The sequence below is a fragment of the Microchirus variegatus genome (assembly GCF_963457635.1).
Source record: "Microchirus variegatus genome assembly, chromosome: 6".
NCBI classification, from domain to species: Eukaryota; Metazoa; Chordata; class Actinopteri; order Pleuronectiformes; family Soleidae; genus Microchirus; species Microchirus variegatus.
This window is the reverse complement of record NC_139807.1, coordinates 1949100-1963849: the sequence shown is the minus strand read 5'-3', so window position 1 is coordinate 1963849 and position 14750 is coordinate 1949100.

Below are 14750 nucleotides of genomic sequence, written 5' to 3'. Positions count from 1 at the left end.
TGTACATGCTGTAAATAAAGCCAACTGTTCCATCACCATAGCAACGCAGCTCAGTGTTTAAGTTCACTGTGCAGAGCTAAACATGTAAAGTTAATCTTTTGTCCCTGTTGGTAAAAAAAATATCTTCATCTCCAAGGACGACAGTGTTTAAGCGTCTGTTTACTTCCTCACTTTACATTTAGCTTCTATTATTCCATGTATTTCATTCTACTGTTCTGAATGTTAACTTTACATTTCTGTCGCTTTCGTCAAAACCTCGTGGATACAAAACTACTACTAAACTAGTTAAAATAAACACTTTGTTCTATTCTTTAAACTTTAAAATGACTGAATATATTGTTATATGTATGAAGAAAACACGGCGAAATTAGTGCATTATGAGTCACATTCACTTGTTAGTGTATTTTTAAAAAGACCATTGTGGTTTTACAGACCTATTCGCTGTAACTTTAGTCGAGGTTTGTAAACGATCTCCAACAGTTTGCGCTGACGATCCAACTCTTCCTCGTACTCTACGACGGTTCTTTCGACGTGTCCGAATATCTCTTCAGTAGCAGCAGCAGTTAGTCGCTCGGTGAATAAATCTCTGAAATACTGAAGCGAAGACATCGCTGCTTCGTTAACAACAGGAATATTTTTACCTGTCAACACACCACCATCTTCACGCTGTTAACATGCGGAGTACGGAGCTAACTAGCTGCTAGGCTAGCTCTGTGTTTACTTCCGCTTTGTGACGTCTACTTCCGCTGGGTGAGCGCTGTGTCAAAGAAGCGTCGCCTGTAAAACTTATCTCCGTCGCCGTCGTTATCTCGAATTTTAGCCCTTATTTAGAGCATTTAGTATCATAGTTTGTTCAACATGAATTTGCAGAATCCCGAACCCGAAGCACTGTTTTCAGACATTATTATATAGTTATCATTACTCGGGATCTAATGTTTTTGGCAGAATGGCTTTCAAGGTAAACTGACCTCTCTCGCCCCCTTGTGGTTACATATGGAAACTTAACTTTGTTGTCAACTCCACTCTGCAAATATTTTGGAATGATCAAAGACCTCTGCAAAAACACGAATCTGCTGTAATCATTCATTTAAAGCCACATGGTCACATTTCACCTTCGAATGTTTTCATTGGATATGCACAGGGACATTTCTGCTAATTTAAGCAAATAAAACACATTTTTTTACTGATATATATTGAAAAAGCTTTACATGTTTCACAAGGATATGGCTTCTATCTGGGTAATTAAAAATAAAACATAAAAAGGAATTCTCTTGATAAATTAACATTTTTTACTGATATATATTGAAAAAGCTTTACATGTTTCACAAGGATATGGCTTCTATCTGGGTAATTAAAAATAAAACATAAAAAGGAATTCTCTTGATAAATTAACATTTTTTACTGATATATATTGAAAAAGCTTTACATGTTTCACAAGGATATGGCTTCTATCTGGGTAATTAAAAATAAAACATGAAAAGGAATTCTCTTGATAAATTAAAATGTTTTACTGATATATATTGAAAAAGCTTTACACGTTTCACAAGGATATGGCTTCTTAACTGGGTAATTAAAAATAAAACATTAAAAAGACATGCTCTTGATGAATGAAAATCATGTTTAATTGACAGGATGACAATAATAATCCATGTTTGAAAATTAAACTCTTTGGCATCAACAAACTATTTAACAAATTATTGGGTGAATAATAAAAGCACAAGAAACTTGCTTCAAAAACTTTAATTTGAAAGAATTAATTACAATTAATCAACATTTCTAAATATGACAGAAAATTAATTCATGTTGGAACAGGAAGGTAAATGACAGAAGGCAGATATGCACTTGTTTTTTTTGTTCATGACAAATAAAAATGATGGTATTACTAAAATATAAAAACATCACACCAAACATTTCTCCTCTGCCTGAGTAAATATAGGATGCTTCTTTTTATGAAATAAGAAAAACTATCTAACACAAAAACTATCTTACTAACACAAGCACAAGTGTGGACAGAGGTCGCAATGGAGCTTCAGTGGGACGTGTGTATAAATCAAGCTTCAAAATACTTTTCACCGACATTCGCTCTGAGCTACTTTCTTTTTTTTTTCCTGTCTCCCAAATAAAACAATACATTAACTTCAAAAAGCACCTTTAAAAACAGTAAAAGATATGGATAGATGTTACAAGGATGTGATAGACTTCAGATGGATAAACTGAATTCATTATTTCATGTCCAATCAAACTGAAGTTATATTTAGAAAACTTTCCACGTCTCACAGGAATAAAGCTACTCAACTGTGTGAGTTCTTTTATGGACTATCAAGTGACCAGTCCGGCTAAAAGTCTTTCCACATGTTGTACAGGAAAAAGGCTTCTCACCTGTGTGAGTTCTTATATGTAATGTCAATTTAGAATTCTGATTAAAGGTCTTTCCACATGTTGAACAGGAATATGGCTTCTCACCTGTGTGAGTTCGATTATGGACCGTCAAAGAAGAACTCTTACTAAATGTCTTTCCACATGTTGAACATGAATATGGCTTCACACCTGAGTGAATCCTTACATGCTGCACCAAAGACGAACGATGCGTAAAATACTTTCCGCATATTGTACAGGAATATGGCTGCTCACCTGTGTGCGTCATTTCATGTGATGTCAACTGCGACCTATGAATGAAACCCTTTCCACATGTTGTGCAAGAAAATGGTGTCTCTCCTGTGTGAATTTTTACATGTTGCACCAAAGACCCATGCTGCGTAAAACACTTACCACATGATTTACAGGAATAAGGCTTCTCACCTGTGTGAGTTCTTGTATGTAATTTCAATTTAGAACGCTGACTAAAAGTATTTCCACATGTTGTGCAGATATATGGCTTCTCACCTGTGTGCGTCATTTCATGGCTTGTCAAATGCGACTTTTGAACGAAACCCTTTCCACATGTTGCGCAAGAAAATGGTTTATCTCCTGTGTGGACTCTCGTATGTATAATGAGTTGAGATGTATAAGCAAAACTTTTTCCACATGTTGTGCAAGAAAATGGTTTCTCTCCTGTGTGGACTCTCGTATGTGTAATGAATTGAGACTTAAAAGCAAAACTTTTTCCACAAGTGTCACATTTAAAATACCTTTTGTCTTTGTGAGTTTCAGACTCAATCTTTGACGTGTGATAGTTTTCTACTTTGTTCCCGTTACATCTCTTGCGTGGCTTTGACTGGTGGTCACTGTCTGGTTCTGGTTCCATGTGTGATTCTGGTTCCTCTTGGTCCAGACTGGAGTTCCTCTCCTGGTTACAGAGCTGCTGCTCAGTGAGAACCTCCTCCTCTTTACAGACATGCTGCTGTGGAAGCTCTTCAGACACAAAGGAATAGGTTACAACACAGAGAAGAATAAGCACTGCTGCAGGGTGAACATCATTAGTCTAAACCTGCAGCTCATTAAGTGTGACCTCACAGGAGTCTCCATTGAAAACATGCCAAATGTTTTAAAAATAAATAAATATATACTGGACTCTATTAGAAGAGCTGACACATAATGCCCTGCTGACTGGGTACAGCACCAGTGTGGCTCTCGCTGTAGAGCTAATGCTCTACATTAACCGTGACTGACGCATTCTAATTATGAAAAAATATTTTTCATTGATTTCTTAATCAGATCTCGCATTGGTGAAAAACAAACTTGGTTTGAGAAAGATCAACTTAAATAAGAAGTCACATCCTGGCTGTACAGACCTGTTCTCTGTAATGTTATTCCAGGTCCCCACTTCACATGGAGTCTGTGCTGAAGATCCACATCTTCCTCATATTCAATTATGTTTTTTTCCACGTGGTGATTTCCTGTGAGATCTTGACTCTGAGCCACAGGAGAGCTGTGAGAGAGGAGCTGGTGGTCACTGTCTGGTTCTGGTTCCATGTGGTCACTTTCCTCATTATCAGGAGTCAACATTAACGTGTCAGCCTCCTGCTTCACTTCAAGCTGTTCTCCCTCACGACTGCTGCAGATTTCCTCCTGCTCCTCTTTAATCTGTAGTGACTCTGGTTCCTCTTGGTCCAGACTGGAGTTCCTCTCCTGGTTCCAGAGCTGCTGCTCAGTGAGAACCTCCTCCTCTTTACAGACATGCTGCTGTGGAAGCTCTACAGACACAAAGGAATAGATTACAACTGGCATAGACAATTTTCCCATTCTGATTGCTGTAGTAGTTGCCAATGGTGGACGGGTACTTACTACAGGTAAAGTTGTGTTGTTTTATATATAATTTCATACTGTTTCACAATAATGGCAGATATCAACAAAACTTCACCTGTAGTAAGTAGCTGTCTACGATTGGCAACTACGACAGCAATCAGAATGAGGAAATATATTTTTGTTGATTATTGGTGAATTTCTTTAAATATTTAATTTCATACTGTTTCAACATAATGGCAGATATCAACAAAACGTCACCTGTAGTAAGTAGCTGTCTACCATTGGCAACTACTACAGCAATCAGAATGGGAAAATGTCTATTTGTTGATTGAGAAAATGTCTTTGGAAAACGAATATCCAGCGAATATCAAACCTCCTGCTAACTTATGCACGCTATTCATTTAGCAGAGATAGGGATAGGAAAAACAGATGGGGGGAAATCCTCCCATCCCTCCTACAAATCGCACCCTGGTTATAAAACACGGTGAAATTAGTGCATTATGAGTCACGTTGACTTGTTCGTATATTTAAAAGGAAGAACGCCATTGTGCTTTTACAGACCTGTTCGCTGTTTGCAAACGATCTCCAACAGTTTGCGCTGACGATCCAACTCTTCCTCGTACTCGACGACGGTTCTTTCGACGTGTCCGAATATCTCTTCGGCAGCAGCAGTTAGTCGCTCGGTGATTAAATCTCTGAAATGCTGAAGCGAAGACATCGCTGCTTCGTTAACAACAGGAATATTTTTTACCTGCGAACGAACACACCACCGTGTTCACGCGTTTAACATGCAGAGTACGAAGCTAACGCAGCAGTTAGCTTCTGCTTCTGCTTCTTCGTCTTCTTCTTCTTTCTTATTAATCGCGGTTAACAGTTTTTGTTTGCGTATACCGCCACCTACTGTACAGGAGTGTGTAAGGGGACTGGGTGGGATAGACGAGGTCACATTCTCATTTTTGTAAGGGAAAAAAACCATTATTATTATTAATAATAATAATAATAATAATGATAATAATAATAATAAATAATTTTAAAAATAAGTTAATAAATTTCACTAAATTATTTCCATTAATCGTGTATTCTTGGTGCCATATGTAAGAATGTGGCCAAAAACGGTTACTACACTCAAATTCAAAACACAGAGGTCTTTTAGGTTTCGTTTTCTGACGTAACTGGCAACCCGCGGTTGCTCGGCAGCTGAGACTCTACTGACTGCAATGATTGGTAGACGGCGGTAGGTGGCGCCACATGACGCCAAAACATGATTTCAGAAACATAAACATGATTTTTTTTTAATGCAAATATTTTGTCTGTACTGTTGTTGTTGGTGAGTTCAGTTTGTTATATGAACATTATTCCTGAGTCTCTGTGATATATTAGGAGGATTTTTTGGCCAGTTGCTTTAGATTTATTACATAATGCACCTTTAATTAACTGATGAGGGCTTTTATTCTTTTCCTCTGCATACCTTGTTCTTCCAGTATGTTGTTTATTCCTGTTTCTACTTCCTGCTCACTCCATTCCTGTATGAAAACATATTTTGTACAGTACAATAATACATGCTGATTACATCCTTAATTTTACATTCGATACAGAGACCATCACTTTTCCCTGATATCTGCAGTGTTGAATGAAGGCCTGTGTCTCAGTCTTGTGTACACTACTTCTGTTCTTCTGTCAAATCCCATTTTTGTAATTGAAATATTGTCTACCATTGCAATCATCCTGCCACTCTTCTTGCTATCTTTTCATAATCTCCACTTTAATTATAGCTTTTCCTTCTCCTTTCCCCAATGGAATATGAATTCTTATGTGATCAAGTTAACTTGCTTTTTTGGCTATTTTATCAGCCACTTCATTACTTTTGATCCCGATATGAGCTGGTACCCAACAAAACTGTAATTCCCAGATTTATAATATTAGCTAGTAAGTATTTCACTTCAATAACTAGGTCTTCTCCTAAAGAATTTCCAGATATAACACTTTGCAGTACTGCCATGGAGTCTAAACATATGACTGACTTAAGGGGTTTGACTTCTTCAATCCATCTCAATGCTGTTACAATACCAGTCATTTCTACTGAGTATATTGATAAAAAGTTGCTTAGTGCCTTAAAAAACCTTTGCCATCGCGAAACTGTCGCCATCTTTATCTCAAATTTGAGCTCCGATGTAGAAAATTAAGAATCATAGGTTCAGCATGAATTTACAGAATCCCGGACCTGAAGCACTCCGCTACACCGTTTTCACACATTGTTTTTATTGTTGTATAATAGGGATCTAATGTTTTTGGCAGAATGGCTCTCATGGTAAACTGACCTCTCTCGCCCCCTTGTGGTTACATATGGAAACTTAACTTTGTTGTCAACTCCTCTCTGCAAAGTATTTTTGAATTTATTAAATTACCTCTGCAAAAACACAAACATTCATTTCACCTGTAACTATGGACTAATAACGATTAATCAACGTTTCTAAATATGACAGAAAAATGTATTCATGTTGTTGGAACAGGAAGGTTAATGACAGAAGGCAGATATGCACGCTTAAACCTGTTATTTTTATTCATGACAAATACAAATTATGGTATCACTGAAAATATAAAAACAATTCATCACAACTCGGTCACACCACACATTTCTCCTCTGCCTCTGAGTAAATATAGGATGTGTTATTCAGAATCAGAAATTTTTTAAAGATAACCTTCACTCCAAACAATTTGGGCAGATATTGGTATTTTAGTAGCAAAAATAGGACGGATGCATGAAACTTTTTTCAAACAACTGCACTTGCACACACTTAAATGTGGCCATTGTTACCCATTCATATTTCCGAGTGTAAATGCCTTTGCACACCAACAAGTGTTGTCATTCTGCCGAGCAGATCGCTTGGTTGTGTTTGCTTCCCAAAACCCGCTTCTTTTTATGAAATAAGAAAAACTATCTAACACAAAAACTATCTTACTAACACAAGCACAAGTGTGGACAGAGGTTGCAATGGAGCTTCAGTGGGACGTGTGTATAAATCAAGCTTCAAAATACTTTTCACCGACATTCGCTCTGAGCTACTTTCTTTTTTTTTTCCTGTCTCCCAAATAAAACAATACATTAACTTCAAAAAGCACCTTTAAAAACAGTAAAAGATATGGATAAATGTTGCAAAGATGTGATAGACTTCAGATGGATAAACTGAATTAATTATTTCATGTCCAATCAAACTGAAGTTATATTTAGAAAACTTTCCACATCTCACAGGAATATAGCTACTCAACTGTGTGAGTTCTTTTATGGACTATCAAGTTATCACTCCGGCTAAAAGTCTTTCCACATGTTGTACAGGAAAAAGGCTTCTCACCTGTGTGAGTTCTTATATGTAATGTCAATTTAGAATTCTGCTTAAAGGTCTTTCCACACATTGAACAGGAATATGGCTTCTCACCTGTGTGAGTTTGATGATGGAATGTCAAAGAAGAACTCTTACTAAATGTCTTTCCACATGTTGAACATGAATATGGCTTCACACCTGCGTGCACCCTTACATGCTGCACCAAAGACGAACGATGCCTAAAATACTTTCCGCATATTGTACAGGAATATGGCTTCTCACCTGTGTGCGTCATTTCATGTGATGTCAACTGCGACCTATGAATGAAACCCTTTCCACATGTTGTGCAAGAAAATGGTTTATCTCCTGTGTGGACTCTCGTATGTACAATGAGTTGAGATGTATAAGCAAAACTTTTTCCACATGTTGTGCAAGAAAATGGTTTCTCTCCTGTGTGAATTTTTACATGTTGCACCAAAGACCCATGCTGCGTAAAACACTTACCACATGATTTACAGGAATAGGGCTTCTCACCTGTGTGAGTTCTTGTATGTAATTTCAATTTAGAACGCTGACAAAAAGTATTTCCACATGTTGTGCAGATATATGGCTTCTCACCTGTGTGCGTCATTTCATGGCCTATCAAATGCGACTTTTGAACGAAACCCCTTCCACATGTTGCGCAAGAAAATGGTTTATCTCCTGTGTGGACTCTCGTATGTATAATGAGTTGAGATGTATAAGCAAAACTTTTTCCACATGTTGTGCAAGAAAATAGTTTCTCTCCTGTGTGGACTCTCATATGTGTAATGAATTGAGACTTAAAAGCAAAACTTTTTCCACAAGTGTCACATTTAAAATACCTTTTGTCTTTGTGAGTTTCAGACTCAATCTTTGACGTGTGATAGTTTTCTACTTTGTTTCCGTTACATCTCTTGCGTGGCTTTGACTGGTGGTCACTGTCTGGTTCTGGTTCCATGTGTGATTCTGGTTCCTCTTGGTCCAGACTGGAGTTCCTCTCCTGGTTACAGAGCTGCTGCTCAGTGAGAACCTCCTCCTCTTTACAGACATGCTGCTGTGGAAGCTCTTCAGACACAAAGGAATAGGTTACAACACAGAGAAGAATAAGCACTGTCAAATATAAACGTATAGAACACAAACAAGAATAATGCTCAAGTCACAAGCTTCAGGGTGAACATCATTAGTCTAAACCTACAGCTCATTAAGTGTGACCTCACAGGAGTCTCCATAGAAAACATGCCAACTGTTTTAAAAATAAATAAATATATACTGGACTCTATTAGAAGAGCTGACACACATTGCACTGCTGACTGGGTACAGCACCAATGTGGCTCTAGCTGTAGAGCTAATGCTCTACATTAACTGTGATTGACGCATTCTAATTATGAAAAAATATCTTTAATTGATTTCTTAATCAGATCTCACCTTGGTGAAAAACAAACTTGGTTTTAGGAAGATCAAATGAAATAAGAAGTCACATCCTGGCTGTACAGACCTGTCCTGTGTAACTTTATTACAGGTCCCCACTTCACATGGAGTCTGCGCTGAAGATCCACATCTTCCTCATATTCAATTATGTTTTTTTCCACGTGGTGACTTCCTGTGAGATCTTGACTCTGAGCCACAGGAGAGCTGTGAGAGAGGAGCTGGTGGTCACTGTCTGGTTCTGGTTCCATGTGGTCACTTTCCTCATTATCAGGAGTCAACATTAACGTGTCAGCCTCCTGCTTCACTTCAAGCTGTTCTCCCTCATGACTGATGCAGGTTTCCTCCTGCTCCTCTTTAATCTGTAGTGACTCTGGTTCCTCTTGGTCCAGACTGGAGTTCCTCTCCTGGTTACAGAGCTGCTGCTCAGTGAGAACCTCCTCCTCTTTACAGACATGCTGCTGTGGAAGCTCTACAGACACAAAGAGACACAAAGAAATAGATTACAATTGGCATTGAAGAGAAATTAGAAGGAAGTTAGCTTCAGATTGGATAGTTCTTGGTTAATTTAGTACAACTGCAAAATGGAACCTCTTAAAAAGGTTAATTCAGTCAACTCCTTACTCAAGTCCAGATAGGATTGGACTGAATGTGGTCAACCTGCCAAACATTTAAACTACCATTATAGTCCAACAGGTGGAGCATGTGAGTTCTTGGGGACAGTGCTGGACCAGTGTGACCTTCAAAGATCACGTGAACTTTACAAAGTTTAGGGAATTTAGAAAATCCATAATTCATTGTGTAAACATTGTGTCCTGGTTTGAGACGTAATCAAGCTACAACGCAGCTCAGTGTTTAAGTTCCCTGTGCAGAGCTAAACATCTAAAGTTAATAAGTTAACAATATCTTAATCTCCAAAGACGACAGTGTTTAATCGTCTGCTTACGTCCTCTGCAGACAACACTTTACATTTAGCTTCTACTGTTCCATGTATTTCATTCTTACTCTTGTTCTGAATGTTAATGTAATTGAGCGTCTGAGGGGGCGTCGCCTGCACTGTACATAGAACGGATGACAACACCATAATAACGAGGCGAGGGACGAGTTATCTGATCACATAATCCAATTCGGACTGAGAACTGTTCGGGGTGACGTCTGGAAAAGGTCGAAAGATGCAAGAGTTTGCAGTGAGATGCACATCCGCTTCATAGAAAGACTTCTCTAAAGAAGACCGGGAGGCTCGTACCGAACTGTGGCCGCTGGTCCAGGACGCCAGGAAAAAGGGGAAGAGAGCATTACTGAAGGAAGGATACGTGATGATTGACAAGCAAAGAGTGGACCCGTAAATAAACAGAAATGATGGAGGTTATTGAAACATATATGAACCATAAGGCTCCATTTCATTTCTGTAAGCAGCAGCAAGTTTCATTGGACAATTGGAGACATATTAAACTATTGTGTAACGGTTACAAATAATTGCCACATGTCTACACAAACCAATTATCCTGTGTTGCCAAATCTAGCGATAGATAATTCCAATTTTAACAATAAAAAATGTAATAACAACATTTATTAGTGCTGTTCTGAAATCCAAATTGTTTCACAACATTAATAAAGAGATGCAGGAGTCCAGCATGGCTAAAGCACATTCTAAATTCAATAAAATGGCCTATTTCACCAAAGGTCAACGAGACCCACTTCAAAATAATAAATATGGTTTACCCAGTTGCAGAATTTATTTAAAAAAAAGATTGAATTGGACTCTTGCACCTTTTGCAGTGTAATCGAGGTAACATTGGAACACCTTTTATTTCCTCCTGTCCTGTATCTAATACATTTTGGTTGGACATTAGAAAATGGTTATCACTGAAGATCGTTGCTCATGCAACTTTTATCATTTCCCATATTTTTTTAAATTTTATTTGGATGGTCTGATGCCTGCAGTTTCTGACATGATAAACGTGGTACTACTTATTGTCGTGAATGGAGAGGTACAAAGCCCTCTGAGCCAAGTGTTTTGATAATGACTTTAAAATGTTTTGTTCATCATCGAGGAAAATGCGCTGTGGAAAAGCAAGCAATCTTTATGAAGATGCGTCTTGTTTTTTGTTATTTTGATTCATGTCCCCCCCAAATGTCTTTGCTCCTTATTCGTCTGTTTATTTTGGTTTTGGCCTTTTGTGCCCCCCCTCCCCTATTCTGTTTAATTTTTGCTTGTAGGTTTAGAATCTTAACCTCTACTTTTTGTATATTCCTAATTAAAGAATAATAATAATAAAGAGAACAATCTGTTGGATTAACTTTACAATTTTGTCTCTTTAGTGAAAACACCGTGGATACAAAACGACTACTAAACTAAATACACTAGACACGTATATATACTTATACGTATGTAGAAAACACGGTGAAATTAGTGGATTATGAGTCACGTCGACTTGTTAGTATTTCAAAAAAAGACCATTGAGGTTTTACAGACCTATTCGTTGTAACTTTAGTCGAGGTTTGTAAACGATCTCCAACAGTTTGCGCTGACGATCCAACTCTTTCTCGTACTGGACGACGGTTCTTTCGGCGTGTCCGAATATCTCTTCAGCAGCAGCAGTTAGTCGCTCTGTGATTAAATCCCTGGAATGCTGAAGAGAAGACATCGCTGCTTCGTTAACAACAGCCTCCTCCGGCTCCTCTTTAATCTGTAGTGACTCTGGTTCCTCTTGGTCCAGACTGGAGTTCCTCTCCTGGTTCCAGAGCTGCTGCTCAGCGAGAACCTCCTCCTCTTTACAGACATGCTGCTGTGGAAGCTCTACAGACACAAAGGAATAGATTACAATTGGCACTGAAGAAAAATTAGAAGGAAGTTAGTTTAAGATTGGATAGTTCTTGGTTAATTTAGTACAACTGCAAAATGGAACAGATTAAAAAAGGTTAATTCAGTCAACTCCTTACTCAAGTCCAGATAATAATAATAATAATAATAATAATACATAGGTTTTATATAGCACTGTTCTAGGTACCCAGAGACGCTTTACAAAAACAAAAAACAGATATGATTGGACTGAATGTGGTCAACCTACTAAATCCTTCATTTAAACTACTATTATTGTCCAGCAGGTGGAGCACGTGAGTTCCTTGGGAAGAGTGCCCTCTTTCGAGTGTTTTATTAATGACTTTAAAATGTTTTGTTCATCGTCGAGGAAAATGCATTGTGGAAAATCAAGAAAACTTTATGAAGATGTGTCTTGTTTTTTTGTTTTTTGCTATTCTGACTTTTTTGCCTCTTTAGTGAAAACACAGTGGATACAAAACGACTACTAAACTAAATACACTAAACACTTTGTTCTATTCTTTAAGTAACATCACAGATTATGTTGTTATATGTATGTAGAAAACACGGTGAAATTAGTGCATTATGAGTCAAATTCACTTGTTAGTATTTAAAAAAAAAAAAAGAAGAAGACCATTGTGGTTTTACAGACCTATTCGCTGTAACTTTAGTCGAGGTTTGTAAACGATCTCCAACAGTTTGCGCTGACGATCCAACTCTTCCTCGTACTCGACGACGGTTCTTTCGACGTGTCCGAATATCTCTTCAGCAGCAGCAGTTAGTCGCTCGGTGATTAAATCCCTGAATTGCTGAAGCGAAGACATCGCTGCTGCTTCGTTAACAACGGGCATATTTGACCTGAGACACCTGAACACACCACCGTTCTCATGTTTTTAATGTCCGCATGCAGAGTACGAAGCTAACGCTGCTAGCTCATGGATGTGCTAGCTCTGTGTTTGTTTACTTCCGCTTTGTGACGTCGACTTCCGCTGGGTGAGCGCTGTGTCAAAGAAGCGCCTGTAAAACTTTTCTCTGTCGCCGTCGTTATCTCGAATTTTAGCCCTTATTTAGAAAATTTAGAATCATAGTTTGTTCAACATGAATTTACAGAATCCAGAAGCCGAAGCAGTCCGCTACACCGTGTTCAGACATTATTATTGTGGTATAAAAGGGATCGAATGTTTTTTGGCAGAATGGCTTTCATGGTAAACTGACCTCTCTCGCCCCCTTGTGGTTACACATGGAAACTTAACTTTGTTGTCAACTCCACTTCGCAGTGCTTGACCAGACCTCTGCAAAAACATGAATCTGCTGTAATCATTCCTTTAAAGCCGCATGGTCACATTACACCTGCTAATGTTTTCATTGGATGTGCACAGGGACATTTTTGATAATTTAAGATAATTAAAGAGAAATCCTCACTGCCTCACACACATTTTTACTGATATACAGTCAGGTCCATAAATAGTGGGACACCAACACAATTCTCTTCTTTTGGGTTCTATACACCACTACAATGGATTTGAAATGAAACAAACAAGATGTGCTTTAACTGTACACTTTCAGCTTCAATTTGAGGATATTTACTTCCAAATCAAGTGAACGGTGTAGGAATTACTTTTCTACACCGTAGAAACAAACTATTTAACAATTTACAGGGTGAATAATAAAACACTAGGACTGTGAAGACAATAAATAAGGGCTGTTAAACAATTAAAACTTAATGTGATTATCATGGGGTAACTATGGATTAATTACGATTAATCAACATTTGTAAATATGACAGAAAAATTCATTCATGTTGTTGGAACAGGAAGGTAAATGACAGAAGGCAGATATATACACATACAAATGTTTTTTATTCAAGACAAATACAAATGATGGTATCACTAAAATATAAAAACAACTTCATCACAACTAGCTCTGAGCAAATATAGGATGCGTTATTCAGAATCAGAAAGTGTTTAAATATTCCTAAAGAAAATCAGTTAAAGATAACCTTAACTCCATACAATTTGGGCAGATATTGCTATTTTAGTAGCAAATATAGGATGAATGCATGAAACTTCTTTTTGAACAAACAACTGCACTTGCACACTTAAATGTGGCCATCGTTAGCCATTCCTCTTCCTGAGTGTGAAGGCCTTTGCACACAAACGAGTGTTGTCAATCTGCTGGGTGGATCGCTCGGTTGTGTTTGCTTCCCAAAACCCTCTTCTCTTTATGAAATAAGAACAAACTATAACACAAGCACAAGTGTGGACGGAGGTCGCAATGGAGCTTCAGTGGTACGTGTGTAAATCAAGCTTCAAAATACTTTCCACAGACATTCGCTCTGAACTACTTTCTCTAATCTGTCTCCCAAAGATAATATAATATATTAAAAACAAAAAAGCACCTTTCAAAACAGTAGATGTGTATAAATGTTGTTAAGATGTGACAGACTTAATTAAGACGGATAAACAGAATGAATGCTTAACCCTTTCCACATCTCACAGGAACATGGTTTCTCACTTGTGTAAGTTCTTATTATGTGCCACCAAATTCGAACTATACTTAAAACACATACTACATGATTTACAGGAATATGGCTTCTCACCTGTGTGAGTTCTATTATGGAGTGTCACACCATAACGCTGTTTAAAAGACTTTCCACATGTTGTACAAGAAAAAGGCTTCTCATCCGAGTGTATTCTTTCATGGACTTTCAATTGAGAAACCCGCCGAAATTTCTTTCCACATTTACAGGAATGTGGCTTCTCACCTGTGTGAGTTCTTTTATGGTCTCTCAAACCATTACCTTGCCTAAAAGTCTTTCCACATGTTGTACAGGAAAATGGCTTCTCACCTGTGTGAATTCTTTCATGGACTTTCAATACGGAAAGCCGTCGGAATGTCTTTCGACATGTTGAACAGGAATATGGCTTCTCACCTGTGTGAATTCTTTTATGGACTGTCAAAGAAGAACTCTTAATAAA